The sequence below is a fragment of the Artemia sp. Qi Xiang Cuo genome, chromosome 14, assembly GCF_049724085.1.
Source record: "Artemia sp. Qi Xiang Cuo chromosome 14, ASM4972408v1, whole genome shotgun sequence".
Lineage (NCBI taxonomy): Eukaryota > Metazoa > Arthropoda > Branchiopoda > Anostraca > Artemiidae > Artemia > Artemia sp. Qi Xiang Cuo.
In genome coordinates, this window is record NC_142807.1 from 31,389,702 (window position 1) to 31,413,550 (window position 23,849).

The window sequence follows — 23,849 nt, forward strand, 5'->3', positions numbered from 1 at the left end:
TACATCACGTGACAAATAATGTTATTTATTTAATAAAGATTTCTGTCATTTATAATATAACAATGTCTTACAGATTTTATTTCACATTTTCATTGTAATTTGTTAAGAATAGAATATTGTAGATAATGTCCGATTCTCTCGATAATAATTAAAAGTTTTTAGATAGCTTAAAATGTTTTAAAATATGTTATACATTTTTTTTTACTCTTGAATTATGAAGGCCTATCTTTTTTAATAAGAGATATTAGTAATAGATCCCAAACTTGGTCTCAATTTTGACCTATATATAATAGGAAAGTATAGCTGTTTGTTAATGACAATTCCGAAATGAGCCGTGTGTTTTGGTTTGTTTAGGGGGGGGGGAAGTGCAATCATGTATTGTATTTATAACGAAATTTATCTTCTGTAACCACCGCAAAACCAAACCCCCCGCCCCTAATGGGACCCAATAAAGCACCAATTTTTTTTTAAACTATTATATATTCATCCTATTTCATTTCATTAGCATTAACCAAACTTGACTTCTTTCGTGTGTAAGATATAATGCAAAAGTACCAATCATACTTATTTGGCTTTTGAGCTGCCTTGATCATGAAGGAGGCGCTCCATGGGTGCAATTTGCTATGAGGCAGGGGGGCAGTCCCCTCTACACTCAAGCTTGACCCCTTTTCAGACCCCAGTTTGTCCCCCAAGCTGAAATTAAGTTTCTGCAAAATATCTTGTCAAAACTTAGATAAGCCTGCATAATTCAGGGATCCAGATAAACAGGTCTGTTTTTTTTTTTTAGTAAATCTTTGTCTGATTTTGGCATTTCGAATGACAATTTTGTCCAAGTCTTTATTGGAAATTTTTCCGTTTACCATTAAAATTTTGAGATAAACTTTGATATTACGGGAAATTTTTTATGCTGTTTTTAAAAATCTAAAGACAAAGTGATAAGTTAATTGAATGTTATTTGAGCATTGCAAACAAAAATTAAATCTGCGACAAACGTTGTTACTCATATTGTCATAAAGTCTTTGACCATCCATGTCGAATTATCGCTTCTTGGCCTTTTAGCTAATATCAAAGTGTAGTATCTGTTCTTATCAAGCTAATATCTGATACGGTCCCTACATGGGGCCCAGAATATTAAACTGATTTTTGGAAACCGGGGGCATGTCGGGGCTCGCTCCGCTCCCTTCACGCTCTGGCCGGGTATTGCAGTATCTCCGGGATCGGCGTACCCCTTTCGAGGGGAAATCAAAGTCCTTGAACCCTAATCAATAATGTGTATTATGCGCTTTTCAAATTTTCTAGAAACCACTCCTGTAATTTCTTAGCCCTTGAATATATTGAAAGTTATCTTTTTTTCATCTGAATAAAAGAAGAAAAATTAATTTAATTTAAAAAATTTAATGGTGAAAAAGCCAATGACCGCTCGCCATGATTAAATTAAAGTCCCCATGCATCTTTTTCGAAAATGTACGTAATTATTAATTGCTGAAATTTAAATTGAACCAAGATTCGAATAGAATTACTGAAGTGATTGTTTTTTGCCTCAGAGGGCTTGGTTCTGTGGTGAGTTGTTAGCAGTAGTAGTAATGACTAAATCCACCTTTGCTTGTTAACGAGAAAATAATTGGCATAATAAGCAGAACGGTCCCTGGGTTCTCAGAAATTAAAGTTTCCACTTTTCAGTCAAATTGATAACAGAGTGAGAAACCCCTGATATTCTTTTCTCCCAAAGGTAAACTTGCATTCAAAGGATTAAGACGTTAGCATATGAAAATGAAATTGGGCATTTCTATTTTCAAAAATAATTTAGAGACTTAATTGATTGATATGAAAAAGTTTTGTAAACCTGCATCTGTTCAATAAATCGGAGCTTCTGAGTGGTATTCAAAGCAACCAGATTTATGTCGAAAGATAGTAGTAAAATGTTAGATTTTAACCAAACATATACCTTCCTGGCTAAAGAACTGCATTGATCATGAAGGAGACGCTCCAGGGGTGAGGTATTTTTTATCGTTTGGGTCCTTTTTATCAGGGTTGCCAACTGCTGCCTTCAAGAAAGTGTGCAAATCAAGGCCAAAAAAGAGTGCAAGTTGTTAAAAGCGTTTGCACGTCCAAAAATTTACGCGCGTGCGGCTGCCGCCGTGCGCGCAGCCCCTTTCACTGTTATGACCATTCTTACGCAATTTATATATAACTACCAGTTATTTTTTGATCAATAAACATATTATCTTTAAATTTCTTTACTGTATTTAAGATGAAGTTAGTAAATCAACCCTACATAATAATTTAAATAAGGATTATCATTCTTTTTTTATCTTAAAAGGTAACGCTCTTCATTAAATTTGATAGTGCTTAGTTCGAGTGCTTGGATCTTTTACTGAACTATAGTTGACTGCATCCGATGTTTAGTTAAAGTTTTGTCGCCATTTTATCCAAACATTTTGAAAGGAATATAAGAGGTCCAAGTAACTAGTCGTGAACAATAGCTGACTTCACTGTAGTCAAGTCAAGTACCGTACCCTAGCACAGCAAAAAAAATGGAAGAAGAAACAAAACAGATTTATCATCCTTCAAAACAGCACACAAAATTGTGCGTTTATTGCATTTTTATTTGCATTTGACCACTTTGTGCCTCATTATCACTCAGCAAATTCGGAAATCAGTGAAGGAAACGAAGAACTGATTTCAAACATCCCGATAATACAGTATTTCGAATTAAATATTTGAGGTTTCTCAAAGTTTTGTCTTTTTAGTTAGCTCGTTTGCTCGTTTGCGAATACAATTCCAGGTCGCAATTCAAAAAACTTCTTTGGATGTAGTGAACTTTTTTTGCGTTTAGTAGGTCAATGTTTTGCAGGCGTTTCATGAGGCAAAGTACAGTTGGTCTAAACTTTAAGCAGTCAAATACAAGAAAATAAGATGGGTTCAACTTAACTTTAAATGGATCTTTTACGCGCCCTATTTCTTTCTTTTTGACATAGCACTTGAAGAGCAACAGATACGTCTGTCACGATGTTTCCAAAAGCCTGTGAATCCGTGTTCCCTCAGCTTGAAACTCTTTGTTTAGTTTATTGATCTTTTGTAAGACAAATGAAAGAAAATACAAAATAACTTTCGCATATGAATCATGGATAAAAGAAAGAATTTTATTAGCCTTTTCTTGGCTCCTCTATCTCCAACGGAGTCACCTTCTCAATGGTTGGTGAAGAATAAAAGGAGTGGGTTCCACTGCGCAAAGATCCGTTCGACGGAAGCTTCAAGGGTGAATCATGGCGTACTTGAAGTCTGCAAAAGCTTATGGTTTTTCACATGACAGAACTTTTGGTAGATCTTTAGTTCATCCTGTCTTTTTGGGCTGTTTGCCACATATGCAACTACGTCACGAATAAAAATTTCAATTCTATCTGGCAACTTCTTAGCTACTTATGCAGAACAAAGAGCAAGGTAATGGCTGGTGCAGCCTAGCACAAGTAAATATGGCACATATTCTTTTAACAGTACGCCAAGACCTTTTCGTTGTCCAGTGTTAACACTGCCATTTTCAAAGGCAATCGCCATCAAATTTTGCAAAGGTGTTCCTAGGCCTTCCGAATGTTCAAGTATTAGACGTTTTTACCCTTCTGAACTGGCCTCACTTACTTGCAAAAGCCCCAGAAATTCTTCTCGCACTATATCTTTGGAGTCTTTGTACTTCTGCCAAGATTTATCGGTAGATTCGTCAACTTTTAAAGAGATATGAGCTTTCTTTAGTTCACAAGAAAGCACATCTCTTTCTACAAGGGCAATGACGTGTCTAATTACCCCACTAGTTTTAGTTTTGCCCTGATTGAAGCTTTTACAAAGTTCTGAGTCTCCAAAAGCATTTTTCTGGACTGGGATTAAAGGGTCCATTTTTGTAATGGGAATGTATTCCAAGGCGACCCACGACGTAAGTTTCTAGCTGGCTTAATTATAGACTCAGCATGTAATTTTTTGGGAAGGTCTTCATACTGCAGCATTTATGTCTGATTGTTCTGAACCCTGCTCTTGTGAAAGTTTGTTCTAAGATGGCGCCTCATGTTTGCCAAACATCCGATTATGTCTTTATGACAAACTTTACAGTAAGCTAAGTCCTGGCATCCTTTAAAAAACGATCAGAAATTAAATAAAAAACAAATTTTCTCAACTAAAAATAAGGAGCAACATTAAAACTTCAATTGAACAGAAATTACAACGTATATGAAAGGTGTTGCCTGCTCCTCAACACCCCACTCTTTACGCTAAAGTTTGAATTGTGTCCCAATTCTTTAAAAAATACTCCTGAAACACAACAGTCGTTTAAGTAGAACAATTTTTAAAAGTAATAAAAAAATGGCATACCAATTCTTCGAAAGATATTTTTATAGTAGAAAGTTATCTCCTAGGGCCAATTTCCAAAGGAGCACTGGAGAGGGTTCCCAACTTGATGCAACGAATGTCAGAAAGACACATTCCCAGCTGCCTGCCTCCGTGGAGACAATCACAATAAGGCCAAAAAATTTAGAAGATCAATATGTACACATTTTGTAAATTTATGACATAAAAAGAAACATTTCCCAATTGGGTACATATTTTGGTAAAGAAATGTAAATTTTCAGTGCTTCTTCTCAGCAATTTTTTTTTGACGTCCAGGCTTTGCCATAGATATGATGCAAGTAAAGAATTTCCACCAAAATAAGGCATTGTAACAATAATTCTAAGCCGGCATATCCTCCAACTTTCACATATAGTCTATTTTTGGGAATGTTATGTATGTATTTTTTTCGTTTTAATTATATTTGGTGTTAACTAGCCGTTTTGACGGAGGTTTAAAAAGCGTCTTTTGGACAAATAAAACAACTAGTGAAAAAAAATTTTATCTTTGAGAGTTTGAAATAGACCAATTTTAGCTAAAAAAATGACATGTTTTTGGATCCTCAGGGGACACATTTATGGTCAAAAAAGTTGACAAGCCTGTTTACAGATATTGCGCAGTTTTGGTAGTGTTGCGAGATCTGAATGAGAGGATTACAATTTCTCGAGATCAAAATTATCCTTTTTTCGACTGAATTATGCTACGCTTTTTGTTCTTTTTCCTAAATTTAACAAACAAGTTAATCAGTTATATATTGGGATTTAGTTGGATAACACACAATTCAAATTCTGTCTTATCGTAACTAAATAACAAAAAACAAGTCATTTCAACTGAAAGTGAGGAGCAATATTAAAACTCAAAACGAACCAAAATTATTACGTATATGAGGGAGGTCACCCCTTTGTCAATACTTCGCTCTTTACGCTAAGGTTTGAATTTTGTCCCAATTCTTTAAGATTGGTTCCTGAATCACAAAGGCCGTTTAATTAGAATAAATAGCTGTTTTAAAAGTAATAAAAAAAACTTTAGCGTAAAGAGTGAGGTATTGACGAGGGAATGACCCCCTCATTTACATAATAATTTCTGTTCGTTTTAAGTTTTAATGTTGCTCCTTAAAGCGTGAATGATCCATATTTTTTTGTGATTGCCATTGCTTCTGAAAGAAACATCTTATCTTACAAGCCAGGGGTCTAAGAATTTGCTTTGGATGGGACCCATACTATCAACATGATATAAAAGGGTAATTTAGGAAAATGTGGGGTAGCCTAAAATTGTAGTTTGGACTTTAGACACTTCTTGCTATCCTTGAAAGCAGTTGAGTTAGGTGAATGACACTTTCAGAAATGAATCCAGGGCCAAAAACATTCGAGCCAATTGGAAATGACAATGAAAAATGGGCAAATATTGAGCAGTTCATACTTTGGACCTATGAATAAAGTGAGCATACCACTCGATGCCTTTTCTTATGCTCTGTCCAAATAAAATAATCGTTTTTGGCGCAAATTCACTTCACCCACCCAAATATACCAATTCAGGGTTTGTTTTTGCACATTGGGTTGGGGGTGGGGGTAAAGTTAAAACTTACCTATATAGTCAGAATTGCATCCTGAATCCCAATTTAACATTTCTTTGCGTCAGATATGAACCTTACAAGCCTGCCCCCCCCCCCCAAAGAGTAAATATGTAACCTAGGGCTTGGGAGTAAAGAGAATTTACGCCAAAAGCAATTAGTATATTTGGAAAAAACAAGAAAAGGCATTGATTGGTATGTGTACTTTACTCAAAGGTCAATAATATGAACTGGTCAATATTTACAAAAAAATAAACAATATAGAACTAAAGAGACCGGTATACTAAAAAAATGATCCTTTTCTGTGGATGCTTGAATTATGCAGGCCTGTCCTAGGTTTGATAAGACTTCTGAAGACTCAAAATTTCAGTTGGGGGAGGGGGGCAAACTGTGGCCAGGTATTAAAATCATCCACACACATTTCGCCTGCTGAATTTGCCGTAGGGCTGAGTTTAAAACTTCTTTGCCTTTGACAAGCTTTTCTTATGGGAAAAGCTTGGCAGAAGTACTAAGTTCTTATATTCTCAATTTCAAACAAAGCTAATTGTAAAAAAGCCTAATCACCCCTTTCAATAATCCTAAGAGCTTATACAGTAAGCAAGTAATCTTACAAAAGATCCAAGGAGAAACAAGGTGCCTTGTATTTCTGTCCAAACCTTTTTTGCATACTTATTTCAGCCCTGGTTTTTAACACTATTAAAAAAAACAATATATATATATATATATATATATATATATATATATATATATATATATATATATATATATATATATATATATATATATATATATATATATATATATATATATATATATATATATATATATATATATATATATATATATATTTCAATCATACTATATATATATAATTTTCAATCATACTATGAAAACGAAAGAAAAGAGGAAAGGAGAAAAAAATGAAATTGATTATCCTCCTATATTAAAAATCGATGCTTGATGGTAGTGTTGGGCGATATTCGATATCGATATCGGTATATCGGACGAAATATCGATATCAAATATCGAAACGTAAATATCGATATCGAAAACGATATTTCGGAATTTTCCAGTATTTTCAGCTTTTCTCGCCATCTACTCGTGAATGACCAACAGAAAAGGTCCCACAGAGAAAAAAGTTTTCCAAATCTTCCAGAAGAAGAAGAATAACCTATGAAATCCAATGACTCATAAGACGGAACTAATGAATGCTCCAGAAACGTTGAAATAAACAACAATGACATTGTCATTCCTTATCATTCCACAGTTTGGATGTTTTTTAATGGAATGATTGAAACTTTTGTTAACTAACAGAGGAATGTGCGATTTTATCTAGTTTTATTTAGAATTTACCGCAATTTTCAAAAAATCATAACATGTCTGTGTTGGTAAGTACATTTTCATGCTGGAAGTGCAATATCCTCCAAATATGTGTAATTAGTCTCAGTTAACAAGTTTTCTTGTCATATTTACAAGTTGAATCAAGAAGGCACACTTGTGCCTCTTTAAAGAGGCGACCCACCACAATGTTAAGCGATTTCCGGTCCTAGAGGTCGCAGAGAGACGGGAGGTGATTGCATTTTGTAGCCCAAGCTCAAACTAAGAAACGTGCAAAATTCCATCCTCCTCCGACTTTATCTTCATGGGGTAAACTAGGCCGGAAGTTTCGACCCTCCTACCACAGCCCCCCTTTAACGCTGTCCGATCGGGCTTAAATTTAGAGGTTAGGCTTTGCTAGGACCTGGAAGCTTATCCTCGAAATTTCAGCTCAATCCAATCACTCCTTCTATGTTTTCCAAAAACCAGATATAGCCACTTAATGTTCATTTCTGTCTTTTTTGTACTAGTCACACCTACAGGTTACAGTTGACAATTGATCCAGTTGAATGAGGACTCATTCGAAGCGGAATTTGACCTGTTAGGGCCTTTTGAAATTTTCAGACTAAACAACTTATCCCCCGACTTTACATTTATGAAAAACCTCGTTTTCCTATAAGAGCCCATGTTAAATTTTCCCACCACAACCCCCCTTTAAGGTTGTCCGATCGGACTGAAATTTAGAGGATAAGCTTTCCTAGGGCCTGAAAGCTTATCCTCAAAATTTCCGCTCAATCCGATCACTCCTTCCCTGTTTTCAAAAAACCAAATATCAAGTTTTGTGGGGGTTTGCTTGCCTCAAAAATAGATAGCAAAGACTAAAAATAATATAACAATTGTCTCTGTGGTACAGTGGTCGCTACTACTGACTGTCAGGCGGAAGACCCGGGTTCGATTCCCAGTTAGAGGAATTTTTTTTTATACTGAATTTAAAGTTTAAAAAAGAAACTCAGTTTCTTTTTTAAATCCAATCTATTAAATCCTTCGGCTCAACAGGCGTCTCCAGAAGAATATCACAGTCGGCCTTCAATTTACAGGTAAGTCTCCACTGCTTTGATAACACGCCGTATACCCACATGCTTAAAGAAAAGTTGAAAAAAGAAAATCTTACTGTGCAGTTGATTTGAGTATTCAGGAATTAACAGCCTTAACACAAGAATCTTCAAGAGCGGGGGGTTTGGGGTGCGGCCGCCCCCCAACTTTAACTCCTGACACGATCAGCTAACAGTTAGTCAAGCAATAATAAGTAATAAACTGCACAAAAATGTGCAGAAATTATTTGAAAAAACTACGTTTTCTAAAGAGTTAAAGAGGCTGAGTCACAAGTTCGAACCTTCAAACGTACAGGGATTAGGAGGTACAGTTGGGGGGCTGCCGCCCCCCACTTTCGCAAACCCCCCACTTTTGCAACCTTTAAATAAAAAAAAAGTTTTTTAAACTGAAAGTAAGGAGCGACATTAAAACTTAAACAAACAGAAATTATTCCGTATTTGAAAGGGGCTGTGCCCTCCTCAACGCCTCGCTCTTTACGCTAAAGTTTTTATTGTTTAAAAAAAGAGTTGTGAGAAAGTCAAACTTTAGTGTAAAGAGCGAGGCGTTGAGGAGGGCACAGCCCCTTTCATATACGGAATAATTTCTGTTCGTTTTAAGTTTTAATGTCGCTCCTTACTTTCAGTTTAAAAAAATTTTTCTTTATTTAAAGATTGCGAAAGGGGGGGGTTTGGGGTGCGGCAGCCCCCCAACTGTACCTCCTAATCCCTGTACGTTTTACGGTTCGAACTTGTGACTCAGCCTCTTTAACTCTTTAGAAAACGTAGTGTTTTTTTTCAAATAATTTCGTTAAGGGTCTCCTAGAAGGGTCATGATTCAACCTGGTTGATAACATATTTAGCTATATGAAAAGTTTGTGCGTAGTTATAGCCAAGTAAAGTGTTGCTGGAATAAAGGTAGTCCAGATGCCTTCTTGAATTAATCCCACTAACGTGTTTGTGAAATTACCTGTACGATTCTGGAAAAATTTTATAAAACTAATACAAACTTAACCTAGACTAGGCTATAGTGGAGGGGTTATATTGGGTAAAACCTCCCAGTACTTGGCTAATGCATAATCTTTGACAAGTAGGCTATCCTGATCAAAATACACTCCTCCTAAACATTTAAAACAGGCTCCCAATCGTGGGCACAATGTATAAGTTTAGGCTGTTGGTATTGGTGGTAAATTTGCAGGTGGCACAATAATTTAGCTAAGATGAAAGCAAATACATCATTTGATGCCTTTTTTATGCTCTTTCATAATCCAATAATTGCTTCTGTTGCAAATTGCATCTTTAGCCCTTAAAGGGGCCCTGAAGGTATTTTATTTGAATTATGAAAGAGCATAAGAAGTATCAAATGATGTTTTCACTTTCATTCTAGTAGATTATAAGGTCCACTTCAAAGTTACCATGAAATTTAACCACCCCCCCCACCCAAAAGTGCAAAAATAATACCTGAATTTTTTACAGCTAAGTTACAAAATTCAAAAATCACTGATACATTTGTTGAAGGCATTTGAAAACTTGAAACATTAGGAAAACAGTTTATATTTGTGTTGCCCAATAAATGAGGTTTGATTGTTATTTTTTGGAATATATTACTCTTGAATAACTTATTTATAAATTAGTGATATGTTTTTAACAACTTTTCAGTAACTTGACTACTGTTGATAACTTCTTTGTGTGGTTAAAAAAATTCAATACCTTTGGGGCCCCTTTAAGGGCTCAAGATGCAACTTGCAACAGAAGCAATTACTGAATTATGAGGGATGTCACCCCCCTGATTGAAGGGCAACCCAGCTTACCTAGCACTCTGCAACGTCACTTGACTCCTGGATTGTACCTTATGACATGCGCAAGAAATACTCTGATTGGCAAAAAGCTACCAAAAGAAGTGAAAATGCTGACCCTCATGCCCACCATACCTGTCAAGCAGAACTCTCGTAGGAGGATGAGCTTCAAGCTCCGACAATTATTTTTTTACTGTTCATATGTTTTTATGACTTTTGTGCTTTCACACTAGTTAATTTTTTATGGATGATTAAATGAATCTTATTCGTTTTTATTATATTCGATGTTAACTGACCACTTTGAAAGAAGTATACAAGTCGTAAGAAAACTAGTTTTTGAGATTTCAAGATGGATATATTATGGAAATATTATAGACAAAATATGGAAATAATTTGGCTGAAAAGGAAACATTTTTGGATGCTCAAGGGACATATTCATTGACCAAAAAGTTCGCAACCCTGTATACTCACCCTTAAGGCCTGTTTATTAATAAAATCATCATTGTGAGAATGATGATGTGACAATGATGTGACAATGATGGTTATGGGGCTTATAGCCCCATAACCCAAAATACTTTTATTGATTCCCAGCTGGGTAAGTGTAGAAGTAGAATTTCTCAGCCCACCTCGTAAAAATCAGGGTTTAAGTCAGGTACAGGGAACCTATGCTAGGTAAACATGCAACCTCAGACTGGTATAGCCTCGTACGTTGGTGATAAAAAGTATCAATCAAGCTTTTAGATCATAATTTTAGCTCTTCAACTGAAATTAACAACCTCCCTTTGCCACACAGGGTCAGGAGGCTTAAATTATAGTTTGAAGGTTAGATTGACACTTCTATTACTACGGCACTAGTTTCTTGTCCGAACAGTCCGAGGTTGCATAGGTTCCTGTGATGAAGCTGGTATGAAGTATGTAATGGGTAAGTCACAGGGCGTCTTTCAAAAATGTAGAAGTGCACTAAAGGGTTCTGTAATGTTGCTTGTTTGTGTGTCCTGTTTTTATGCTGCTTCTATGCTCAGTCAGGAAGAATGAGTCTGATGATTTTTTTCTTTGGTAATTAAATAGTGTCACAGCCTCTCCAGGTTGTGCTCGGTTGATTTGATTATTCTTTAGGCAGATGCGTTTCCGACAACTCGTCTAGCCTGGACTCTACCCCCTAGACTCTAGGCGGTAACACTGTCTTGACTTTGAAATCTCATTAATATCAGAGTATTGTCTTGCTACATGGCTATTGGACTAGTAGATAACATTTCTGTAAAACAGATTGGCAAAATATAATATTTTGCCAAATAATTGATATTTAGAAATTTAGCTGATAATATACTGTAATTTTTCATCATTTTCTTTTGCTTATTGATCTAGAGTACATAGCAAAATCCAACCCTATATGCCAAATCGAATCCGCACATTTGGTCCATTATTTGCTGGTTGGTACTACCACTTTATTTAACAAAATCAGTTCCATTGGATTCTATTTGCCTCTGAATGTTTAATATATTGCGGGTCTAGGTCTCTACCAGTTTTTAAAAAATGCCAATTCCTTTGTGGGAATATTTTACAAAAATATCGTCTAAGTCTTCACTATGCAAAATATGCAAAAAACGTGTTGCTACCTCTGGAAATACCACCACCATTACTCCTCATCTAAAGACAAACCACAAAAACAATCCCAAAGCATAAAAGGATGTTCATCGGCCGGGGGTGCCAGTGTTAACCCTGATTCTGATTCGTGTCCATCTGATGATGAACATGATTCAAGTCAAATTGTCCCATCACATAGCCAAAACTCAACCAGACATTTGAGTCAAGCTAGTGACCCTACTCAAGTTACCCGTGATAGAAGTGACCAGACTGACTCAGGAGCACCAAGTGCAAAGCAGCGGAGACTTGACTCGTTGTTACAGACTAAGTACAGGGCAAAGCACCCTAAAATTGTCAAAATTAACAAACTGGTTGTGAAATTCATTGCAAAAGATATGCAACCCCTCTCTGTTGTTTCAAATCCTGGGTGTATTGATCTGGGGCACGGTCTTGACCCTAATTATACTTTGCCATCCCGAGCTAAAGTGACAAGAGATCTTCTCCCTGAAATCTATGCTGTAGAAGAATTGAAACTGTAGGAGGTGCTAAAAAAAAGTAGGAAATGTGTCCCTTACAACAGATATATGGACCTTCCTGGTGACTGAGGGTTTCATGACTGTCACTGCTCATTACATTGATAAGAAAGGCTGCCTCTGCAGCAATGTGCTTACTACTGCGAAAATTGAAGAAAGGCATACTGCTGATGCTATCGCAGCTCATCTTCTGAAAATTGCCACTGAGTGAGGGATTAAGGAAAAGGTTGTAGCTGTAGTTACCGATAACGGAGCAAATGTGGTACGGGCTGTAAAAGATGCTGCATCTGCTGTAGGTAAAGGCTGGAGACATGTTTTGTGCTTCGCATATACTCTGAATTTGATTGTGAGGGGTGCTATTGATGATACTACTGACTTGTCACCTCTTGTCCAAAAAGCTAGGAACATAGTCAGCTTTTTCAGACGTAGTGTTGTAGCTGCCGACAAGCTGCGCCAGGTTCAGATCTCTATTGACAATGTTTGCACCAAAAAACTGATACCTGATGTGACCACTAGACGGAATTCGCTTCTCACTGTGTTGCGTAGTCTACAAGATTTGAAAAAGTCGGTACCAAGTTTGCTTGTGCTTCTCGGTAAAGTAGATCTACTACTCACTGAAAGTGAGTGGGATGTTATTTCAAACGTGATGGCGGTACTTACACCTGTTGACGAGGTCACAATCGAGCTCTCTTCTGAAAGCTATCCCTCCATCTGAAAAGTCCTGCCTTTATCCAAGATTTTGAGACGCCACTTTGTTCAGGTAGATTGTGGTGGATTTTCAAATGTCGCCGAGGACCTCCGCAAGGCTTTGATGGAGAAAATGCAAGCTAGGTTTATAAGCCTCGTCAGGTCACACCCGTGACGATTGCCACATACCTTGATCCGCGTTTCAAGAAAATGCATATTTCCCCTGACGATCTTGTCTCGGTTGAGGGCAAAATAGCAAGAGAGATGGATTTGACCCTGCTGTCTGCTGAATCCGTAGCAGCAGGTACAAGTACCGTCACAAACCCCACGAGACAGCATCGACATGCTCATGACAGTTTGTGGGGCTCACATGACGAAGTTCTGGTAGTCAACTCAGGACATGGTTCGACAGCAGCCGAGTCTATCACGGCTCTGCAGCTTTTTAACAGGGAATCTGTAGTTTCAAGAAAAACGGATCCACTCAAGTAGTGGAATTCTCGCAACATGGGGTCTCAGAAATATCTATACGAGGTTGCCATGAAATTTATGTCTGTGCCCGCCTCCAGTGTCCCTTCTGACAGAGTTTTTTCCAAGGCCGGTCAGTTGATCACCGAGTGGCAAAACCGACTCTCTGGGAAAAACATTAACATATTGGTGTTTTTGAATAGCCAAATATAGCCGCGTTTTTTTCTTGATCCCAAGTAGTTTCATGTCTGGGTTTTCGTGATATTCTTTCATATAATCAAAGTTGTTTTTTTCATTGTTCAATGTTGTATTATTCGAAGTTTTTATAAAAAAATGATGCAAAATACTCTTTAACTACGATTTTCATTATTTAACTTTGGCAAAAACAAGAGTGTATCGGAGCCAAAAACAGTTCCGAAATATCGATATCGAATATCGAAAGTGAAAATATCGATATATCGAAAAATCGAAATATCGCCCAACACTACTTGATGGTGAAAATTTTTTTTGAGTATTTAGTAAAAACAGGTGCGATCTAGTAAATTTTTTCTCTCTAATTTAGTAAATTCTTCCAGGTCAGAGTGGCAACCCTGCTCCTTTAGAAATTGGCCAAATATCTTTCGGAGAATTTGTATGCTAATTTGCGAAGATAAGGATATCAAACTTCGGTCAATTAGCATTTCAAAAATTATAAAGTTTATTTAAATTCTGTTGCAGGTTTTAAATGCAAGAACACTTTATATTACTATTTGTGCAATAAAAATTACGAATTATGAGTCGTTAATAATTTTTGTTTGGTTATAACTTATTTATCTTAAAAATTTGAGCAGTTTCTTTTTATAATATAAAATGTTTTTATAAAATAACTTTTTTAAAACAATTTAAAATCATATTAAAATTCCCTTTTCTAGTTTCTTGTTTTAGTATTAGAAATACGAAATGCTTCTGACATGCGAAATGCGAAAAGGAGAAACAGCTCATGATAAAAAAAAATTCTTTAATAAGTAGATATGTAAAACAGGGCCGTAATTTGCTATGGGGCAGAAGGGAGGGGGGTCGTTAAATGCCTAATAGGCTTTCTTTTTCCCACCCACCACAGACCCGAGTTTACCGTCCCAAAGTTGAAATTTATTTTTTTAAAAAATATTTTCAAAAATAAGATAAACCTGCATAATTTAAGCATCCGTAGAAACGGGTCAGTTTTCTTTAGTACATCTTTAACTTTATATAGTATATCTACATGGCTCATTTTTCAGTTTTCGCTGTCATTTTCAGTGGATTTGGTAAAATTGATCCCAACCTCGCCCACCCCTTTATCAAATCCTACCATTACCATTTGATATACTTTTCCAACTTGATGCGGGCTCCCAACTTGATGCAACGAAATCCTACCATTTGATATACTTTATCAAATCAGCCCTACCATTATCAAATTACCCTCAAATGATCATAATTCAACTCAATTCAGGTTTTTAGGCAAGTAAGCTTACATAAAGACTAGCTATTTAATCTTGATTAAAGGTGGATTGAACTAACAGGATCAGTTGTAAGGTAATAATGACTAAAAACTGGTGTCTAAGGGGGTTGTAGCCGTCCTCATATTTAGCCAGTGATACCCAGAACTTTATTTTTCATCTGTGTTTAAAGGTAAATAGAAATTTTGTGTTTACTTCATCTTTGTTTGTTATAACATAGTGGTGTTACTGAACTGCAAGGAAAGTTACATATTAATAGTATCCAGAGCTCTATAAAAGGTGTTTTTATATATATAAAATATATTTATATAATCTAAGATAATTAGATTTCTATGGTGATTCCAAACACAAACATTTAAAAGTTTACAGTTACCCACCAAAAGTCAAAATCCTTAAAAATCGTACCTGCTTTTGAGGGGTATTGATGACCATTACGCAATCAAATTCAGCACACAAGAAAATAATTATCAAGTTCTGACCTGAAAAGTGTGAAATTTTGAATTTTCCGAGAAGGTTGGTCACCGATGGGATTTTATCTGTTTGTTTAGTTTTGCTCCTTTTTTTTGCAGGGGTGATGGTATTGAGTCAGTGGTCTTAAAATATGAGAATAAGGCTCATTATTAAGGAAAATCGAATGTTCGGCTGACCTATGTAATTAGCAGAAAATATTCCACCGTAACAAAGTACCTTTTTCTCCCATTTTATGGCGTAAAACGGCAATTTTGCCCCAAAGAGTGCCGAAGAGGCATTGAATAAAAATTCCGAGATAGCCAATTGTTTGGAATTTACTAGAAAACTGGTGGCAGGCGTTTACCCCCCCCCCCCCCCGTTGATTACCCCCCGGAAAATACCCCCCCACCCCCTGCGGAAAATACTCCCCGGAAAAGAGCCCCCGCGGGAAATACCCCCCTTACGGAAAAAAAAACCCGGAAAACACCCCCCGCGGAAAATACCCCTCCCCCGGAAAATATCTCCCCCACGAAAAATAAGGATTTCGAAATTTGAGAATGTTATGTTAGTTTTATTTTCTTAATTCCCGCAGAGGGAAGGAATTTTGGTACCTGTGTATTATGTGCCACTCACTCATGTTTACGCTGTTTAAAATATGACATCACACCGGTTTTATCGTTAGTTACTTCTTTACTTTAGAAATAACTTGTGGCTATAGATAGGCAAATTAGGGGGGGGGGATAAATTATAGCGAGTCTGCATGTAACATTTGTTTGGTACAATTATTCTGCATATGACATAGATAGATAGATAAGTGTATTTCAAAGTCAAATATGCAGCCATGAACACAGTAAACTAACAAAAATGAAAGGCAAAAATAGCATAAACTTTTATCAGCTATCATCATAATACACTTGAATGAAGCACTACAATAACCTGGTAATATTACTTAATACTTGTAAAAACAGTAATTGAAAAAAAAACACTTGGAAAAAACACTTAACAGAAACATTACATTTACCTTATGATGGGATTTTTTTTTCTTTTTTTTTTTATTTAAATAAATTTCCTGATACCTCGCTATTATTCTGTAATTTTTTAGCGGCCCTATACCTAGAAAGAATTGTTTTCTGACTTCAATCTGTCTAAATACTTTACCCCCTCCCTCCTTTAGGTGTAAATATACAGCCCAAATTATATATAGTCTGTCACTTCTCTTTGTCTTGTCTCTTGCTAAGCTGAAAAATAATAACGAAGAAACTGGTTATTTATCTAGCTTTGCACAGAGTCAAAGTAAGAGAGTGGCATATAATGAACCAGTACCGAAATTCCTTCACCCTAAAGAAATAAAAATAAAACAAAACTCAACTATAATTCTAAAATTTGGAAAGACTTATTTTCCACGAGGGGGGGGATTTACCGGGAGGAGGGTATTTTCCAAGGGGGGAGGGGTATTTTCCGGGGAGGGGCAAAGTTTATGTTACTATTAAACTGATTCAGAAGACACTATAGGTATGCTGGTTGTCAATAACACTTTTCAGAAATATTTCAATGACGACTGAGGTCATCGAACTGAAACTTCCAAATGAGATCCACTTGGGATATTTCATCTTTATGCTTTTTTGCAAGCCTCGGAGTTGTACACTATGAGAATGTTACTTTATTTCAGCATCGTGTGTTAGGTTTCTTAGTAATAGCCTTCCACCAAAAATAACAGCTAACCTAACCTTTTGGCGTTGTAAATTTGGGGCACCAGGAAGCAGTCAGCGAACGTAATATTACCACCATAGCAGTACTTTCCACTACAACTCACTAGCAGCTTTTCAACAGCTGAAATATAGAAACAGATAAATAGTAAAATAGTCACTCAAGCTAGACACAAACAATGCCGTTTTTAAAAAGCTTATATGCAATTGAAGACAATAGGGCAGTGTCTGTGCTTACTGGTCTAAATGAAGTTGATGAGATTTTCAGAGGAAAGTAGAATTCTTTTGGAGAAAGGAGGCAAGAACCCTAAATCCATGAAGAACAATTTTAGTCTGAAATATTTACAGTAAATATGACAACTATGAAGTGGGACTAACCGACAAAAGTACAGAAAGCCGATGTTTTTCTCGGATCTACAGAAAGCTGATGAAAGATGGGCCTCGTATTTCGAGAAAGTCTTAAATAGACCCGACCTGAGGCTGTTTTGCCCTTGTATATAAAGTGCTATTAATAATAATGCTCATATTCTTTTTTAGTTTTGTCTCATCTACAATTTTTTATTAATAAAGCATTATCCTGCCGTCGGTTATTCCATTGACATTGTGCAGATTCCAAAGTGGTGGGATTTATATTTGGAGAAAGGGATTTTACATTTCCAGTTTGGATTTTTATGTTATGATTTTTTTTTTGTTTTTATTTTTAGTAGATTATAATGATTACCCTGTAATAGAAAATACAATAACAAAATCGAGGCTTGTGGCTTTGGGGGTACAACCTACAACCCAAGCCAGGGGTCCAAGAATTTGCTTGGGATGGGACCCATACTATCAAAATGATATAAAAGGGTAAATTAGGAAAATATGGGGTACCCTAAAATTGTAGTTTAAACTTTAGACACTTCTTGCAATTCTGGAAAGCAGTTGAGTTAGGTGAATGACACTTTCAGAAATAAATCCAGGGCCAAAAATATTTGAGCCAATTGAAAATGACAATGAAAAATGGGCAAATATTGAGTAGTTCATATTTTTGACCTATGAATAAAGTGAGCTTACCACTCGATGCCTTTTCTTATGCTCTGTCCGAATAAAATAATTGTTTTTGGCGCAAATTCACTTCACCCACCCAAATATACCGATTCAGGGTATGTATTTGCACATTGAGATTGGGGTGGGGTAAAGCTAAAACATACCTCTTTAGTCAGAATTGCATCTTGAATCCAAATTTAACATTTCTTTGCGACAGAAATGAACTTTACAAGCCCCCCCCCCCCCTAATGAGTAAATATGTAACCTAGGGCTTGGGAGTAAAGAGAATTTACGTCAAAAGCAATTAGTATATCTAGAAAGAACATAAGAAAAAGGCATCGAGTGGTATGTTTACTTTACTCATAGGTCAATAATATGAACCGCTCAATATTTACCAAAAAATGAACAATATAGAACCAAAAAGACAGGTATACTAAAAAAAATGATCCTTTTCTGTGGATGCTTGAATTATGCGGGCCTGTCTTAGGTTTGATAAGACTTCTGAAGATTCAAAATTTAAGTTGGGGGAGGGAGCAAACTGTGCCCAAGGAATTAATACCATCCACATACATTCATGCCTGCTGAATTTTAAGTAGGACTGAGTTTAAAAAATCTTTGTCTTTGACAAGCTTTTCTTATGGAAAAAGCTTGGCAGAAGTACTAACTGCTTATATTCTCAATTTTAAGCAAAGCTAATTGTAGAATAGGCTAATGACCCTTTTAATATTCCCAAGAGCTTATACAGTAAGCAAGTAATCTTGTACAAGAGCCAAGGAGAAAAAAGGTGCCTCGTATTTCTATCCAAACCTTTTTTCTTTTTTGCAGACTGATTTCGGCCCTGGTTTTTAACATTATTAAAAAAAAACAGGAAGTTTTTCATTTGAAAGTAAGGAGCAACATAAGAACTTAAGACAAACAGAAGTATTTGCAGAGGGTCGCCCCTCCCCAACACCTTGCTCTTCACGCTAAAGTATTTTAGTACTTTTAAAAAATGTTCTACTTAAACGACTGTTGTGTTTCAGGAGTATTTTGTAAAGAATTGGGACACAATTCAAACTTTAGCGTAAAAGAGTGGGGTGTTGAGGAGCAGGCAACACCTTTCATATACGTTGTAATTTCTGTTCAAATGAAGTTTTAATGTTGCTCCTTATTTTTAGTTGAGAAAATTTGTTTTTTATTTAATTTCTGATCGTTTTTTAAAGGATGCCAGGACTTATCTTACTGTAAAGTGTGTCATAAAGACATAAGCGGATGTTTGGCAAACGTGAGGCGCCATCTTAGAACAAACTTTCACAAGAACAGGGTTCAGAACAATCAGACATAAATTCTGTAGTATGAAGACCTTCCCAAAAAATTACATGCTGAGTCTATAATTAAGCCAGCTAAAACTTACGTCGTGGGTCGCCTTGGAATACATTCCCATTACAAAAATGGACCCTTTAATCCCAGTCTAGAAAAATACTTTTGATGACTCAGAACTTTGTAAAAGCTTCAATCAGGGCAAAACTAAAACTAGAGGGATAATTAGACACGTCATTGCCCTTGTAGAAAGAGATGTGCTTTCTTGTGAACTGAAGAACGCTCATATCTCTTTAAAAGTTGACGAATCTACCGATAAATCTTGGCAGATGGTCTTGGTCTTTACAGCAAAGTACAAAGACTCCAAAGATATAGTGCAGGAAGACTTTCTGGGGCTTTTGCAAGTAAGTGAGGCCAGTTCAGAAGGGTAAAAACGTCTAATACTTGAACATTTGGAAGGCCTAGGAACACCTTTGCAAAATTTGATGGTGATTGCCTTTGAAAATGGCAGTGTTAACACTGGACAACAAAAAGGTCTTGGTGTACTGTTAAAAGAATATGTGCCAGATTTGCTTGTGATAGGCTGCACTAGCCATTTCCTTGCTCTCTGTTCTGCATATGCAGCTAAGAAGTTGCCAGATAAAATTGAAATTTTTATTCGTGACGTAGTTGTATATGTGGCAAATAGCCCAAAAAGACGGGATGAACTAAAAACCTACCAAAATTTCTGTCATGCGGAAAACCATAAGCTTTTGCATACTTCAAGTACGCCATGATTCACCCTTGAAGCTTCCGTCGAACGGATCTTCGCGCAGTGGAACCCACTCCTTTTATTCTTCACCAACCATGGAAAAGGTGACTTCGCTGGACATAGAGGAGCCAAAGAAAAGGCTAATAAAATTCTTTCTTTTATCTATGATTCATCTGTGAAAGTTATTTTGTATTTTCTTTCATTTGTCTTACAAAAGATCAATATACTAAACAAAGAGTTTCAAGCTGAGGGAACACGGATTCACAGGCTTTTGGAAACATCGTGACCGATGTATCTGTTGCTCTTCAAGTGATATGTCAAAAAGTAAGAAATAGGGCGGGTAAAAGATTCATTTAAAGTTAGGTTGAGCCCAGCTTATTTCGTTGCATTTGATTGTATAAAGTTTGGATCAAATGCACTGTGCCACATGAGACGCCTGCAAAAGATTGACCTTTTGAACGCTCAGCAGGTTCACTGCATCCAGATGAGCTGTCTGAATTTTTTTTTTGGAGTTGTGCTCACAAATGAGCAAACGGATTGACTACAATGACCTAACGTTGGAAAATCTGAAATACTTAAGTCCAAATGTTGCCTTATCTGGAGATGTGGTTTCTCTTGTGCCTCTTCTTTAACGGTTTCTGAATTTGCTGGGTGACATTGAGGCACAACGTGATAAAATGCAAATGAAAATGCAATAAACGCGCAATTTTGTGTGCTGTTTTGTGAGGGCTGATAAATCCGTTTTGTTTCTGCTTCCATTTTTTTTTTGCTGTGCTAGGGTACGGTCCTTGACTTGACTACAGTGAAGTCAGCTATTGGTCACGACTAGTTACTTGGACCTCTTATATTCCTTTCAAAACGCTGGAATAAAATGGCGACAAAAGCTTAACTAAACATTGGATGCAGTCAACTATAGTTCAGTTAAAGATTTAAGCGATCATAATAAACATCTGCAAATTTCAAGCAGAGCATTATCTTTTAAGCTAAAAAAAAAGAATGATAATCATTATCTAACTTATTATTTAGCGGTTGATTTCCTAACTTTATTTAAAATACAATTGAAACATTTAAAGGTAATCTGTTTATCGATCGAAGAATAACTGGTAATTATATGTAAATGGTGTAAGAATGGTACGAACAGTGAGAGGCGCTGTGCGCGCGGCGGCTGCCGCACGCGTGCAAATTTTTTGACTTGCACACGCTTTTAAAAACTTGACGGCAGCAATGATTTGCACACTTCTTGACGGCAGCAGTTGGCAACCCTGATGAAAGGGACCCAAACGATAAGAAATACCTCATCCTGGGAGCGTCTCCTTCATGATCAATGCAGTTCTTTAGCCAGGAAGGTATATGTTGGGTTAAAATCTAACATTTTGCTAATATTTTTCGACATAAATCTGGTTGCTTTGAATACAACTCATAAGTTCCGATTTATTAAACAGATGCAGGTTTACAAAGCTTTTTCATATCAATGAATCAAGTCTCTAAATTATTTTTGAAAATAGCAATGCCCATTGATTGCCCAATTTCATTTTCATATGCAAACGTCTTAATCCTTTGAATGCAAGTTTACTTTTGTGAGAAAAGAATATCAGTGGTTTCTGACTCTGTTATCAATATGACTGAAAAGTGTAAACTTTAATTTCTGAGAACCCAGGGGCCATTCTACCGATTGTGCCAATTATTGTCTTGTTAACAACCAAAGGGAGCTTTAGTCATTACTACCACTGCTAACAACTCACCACAGATTCAAGTCCTCTGAGGCCAAAAACAATAACGTCAGCAATTCTACTCGAATCTTGGTTCAATTTTAATTTCAGCAATTAATAATTTCGTACTAGTTTCGAAAAAGATGCATGGGGACTTTGATTTAATTATGGCGAGTGGTCATTGGCTTTTTCACCATTAAATTTTTGTAAATTAAATAAATTTTTCTCCTTTTTTTCAGATGAAAAAAAATGACTTTCAATATATTCAAGGGCTAGGAAACTACAGTGGTTTCTAGAAAATTTGAAAAGTGCATTATGCACATAATTGATTAGGGTTCCTCGGAAAGGAGTGCTCCGTTCCCGGAGGTACTGCAATTCCGGGTCAACGCGTGAAGGGAGCGGAGCGAGCCCCGACATGCCCCCGGTTTCCAAAAACCAGTTTAATATTATGCGCCCCATGTAGGGATCGTATCAGATATTAGCTTGATAAGAACAGATACTACACTTTGATCTTAGCTAAAAGGCCAAGAAGCGATAATTCGACATGGATGGTCAAAGACTTTATGACAATATGAGTAACAACATTTGTATCAGATTTAATTTTTGGATGCAATAATCAATTAACTTATCACTTTGTCTTTAGATTTTTATAAACAGCATAAAATATTTTCCATAATATCAAAGTTTTTCTCAAAATTTTAATGGTAAACGGAAAAATTTCCAATCAAGACTTGGAAAAAATTGTCATTCGAAATGCCAAAATCAGACAAAGATATACTAAAAAAAAGAGACCTGTTTATGTGGATCCTTGAATTTTTCAGGCTTATCTAAGTTTTGATAAGATATTTTGCAGAAACTAAATTTCAGCTTGGGGGACAAACTGAGGTCTGAAAAGGGGGCAAGCAAATTTGCTGCCTCATAGCAAATTTCACCCCTGGAGCGCCTCCTTCATGATCAAGGCAGCTCAAAAGCCAAATAAATATGATTGGTACTTTTGCATTATATCTTACACATGGAACAAGTCAAGTTTGGTTAATGCTAATGAAATGAAGTAAAATAGGATGCAAATATAATAGTTTAGACACTAATTTGGGCTACATATTTGCCCATTAGGGGGGGGGGGGAGGGTAAAGAACAGCATAAATTAAATATGTAACCTAACATAACCTAGGGACCTTCCTCCCCCCCCCTAAACCCCGAGAGACGATAGTTTAAATATTTTAAACGCACTGAGAAACCACGCCGTGCGATCCATTTCTCTATTGCATATACCCGATTCACTAGTTTTCTGAAGTGTTTCCCGATACAGTATCTATCGGTGTGTAAGATATTATGCACAATTACCGAATGATTTTATAAATCCAAATGTTATGAACCATTTTTATATTAACACGTCAAGGTTCTAGATTATTTATTTAGTTAGTAAAGTCATGCTTTCGTTATGATAAAAACGTCCTAATCGCCGGACAGTACATTTAGCTTTTCGAAAATAAATTAGAGTAAATTCGGTACTTTTTTACTTAATGGTAAACACCACTATAGACTCTATAGCAATTTAGCATTAAGACCGGTAATTGGTATCTAAATTGATCGCAAAGCGTGGTTTCTCATTGAATTTACAATATTTAAACTGCTGTTTTTTTGGGCTTAGGGGGGGGAAAGGTACCTAGGTTAGGTTATGTATTTAATATGTTCTATGCTTTACCCCCACCCCCCTAATGTGCAAATATATAGCCCAAATTTGTTTCATAAACCATTATAACAGGGTATCTGACCCTCCCGTTTGATTAGTTTCCTTAATAGAGTCTATAGCGGTGTGTACCATTAAGTAAAACTGTACCGTAAATTTATGTCAACTAAAAAAATGGCCCCAGAGAGGCGCGAATAACTAACTTATAGTTGAAAGTTGCATGAAACAAAATCTAAATTACATGGTTGTACATAGTGAACCAAAAGTGAAACAAACAGACCAATAAACAGAAATGATGCAAAAAATTAAATTCAATTTATTAAATAAAAGAAAA

At 36.3% G+C, this 23,849-nt stretch overlaps 2 non-coding genes across 2 annotated transcripts; one reads left to right on the plus strand and one right to left on the minus strand.

The window, feature by feature from the left end:
• The first annotated feature begins 1,039 nt into the window (after positions 1–1,039).
• LOC148944364 (U2 spliceosomal RNA) lies at positions 1,040–1,231 on the plus strand. Its single transcript, XR_016142896.1, has one exon. It is a non-coding gene; the product is annotated as a U2 spliceosomal RNA (small nuclear RNA).
• Positions 1,232–22,169: 20,938 nt separating this feature from the next.
• Positions 22,170–22,361, minus strand: LOC148944365 (U2 spliceosomal RNA). The gene has a single exon (XR_016142895.1). It is a non-coding gene; the product is annotated as a U2 spliceosomal RNA (small nuclear RNA).
• Between the last annotated feature and the right edge of the window lie 1,488 nt (positions 22,362–23,849).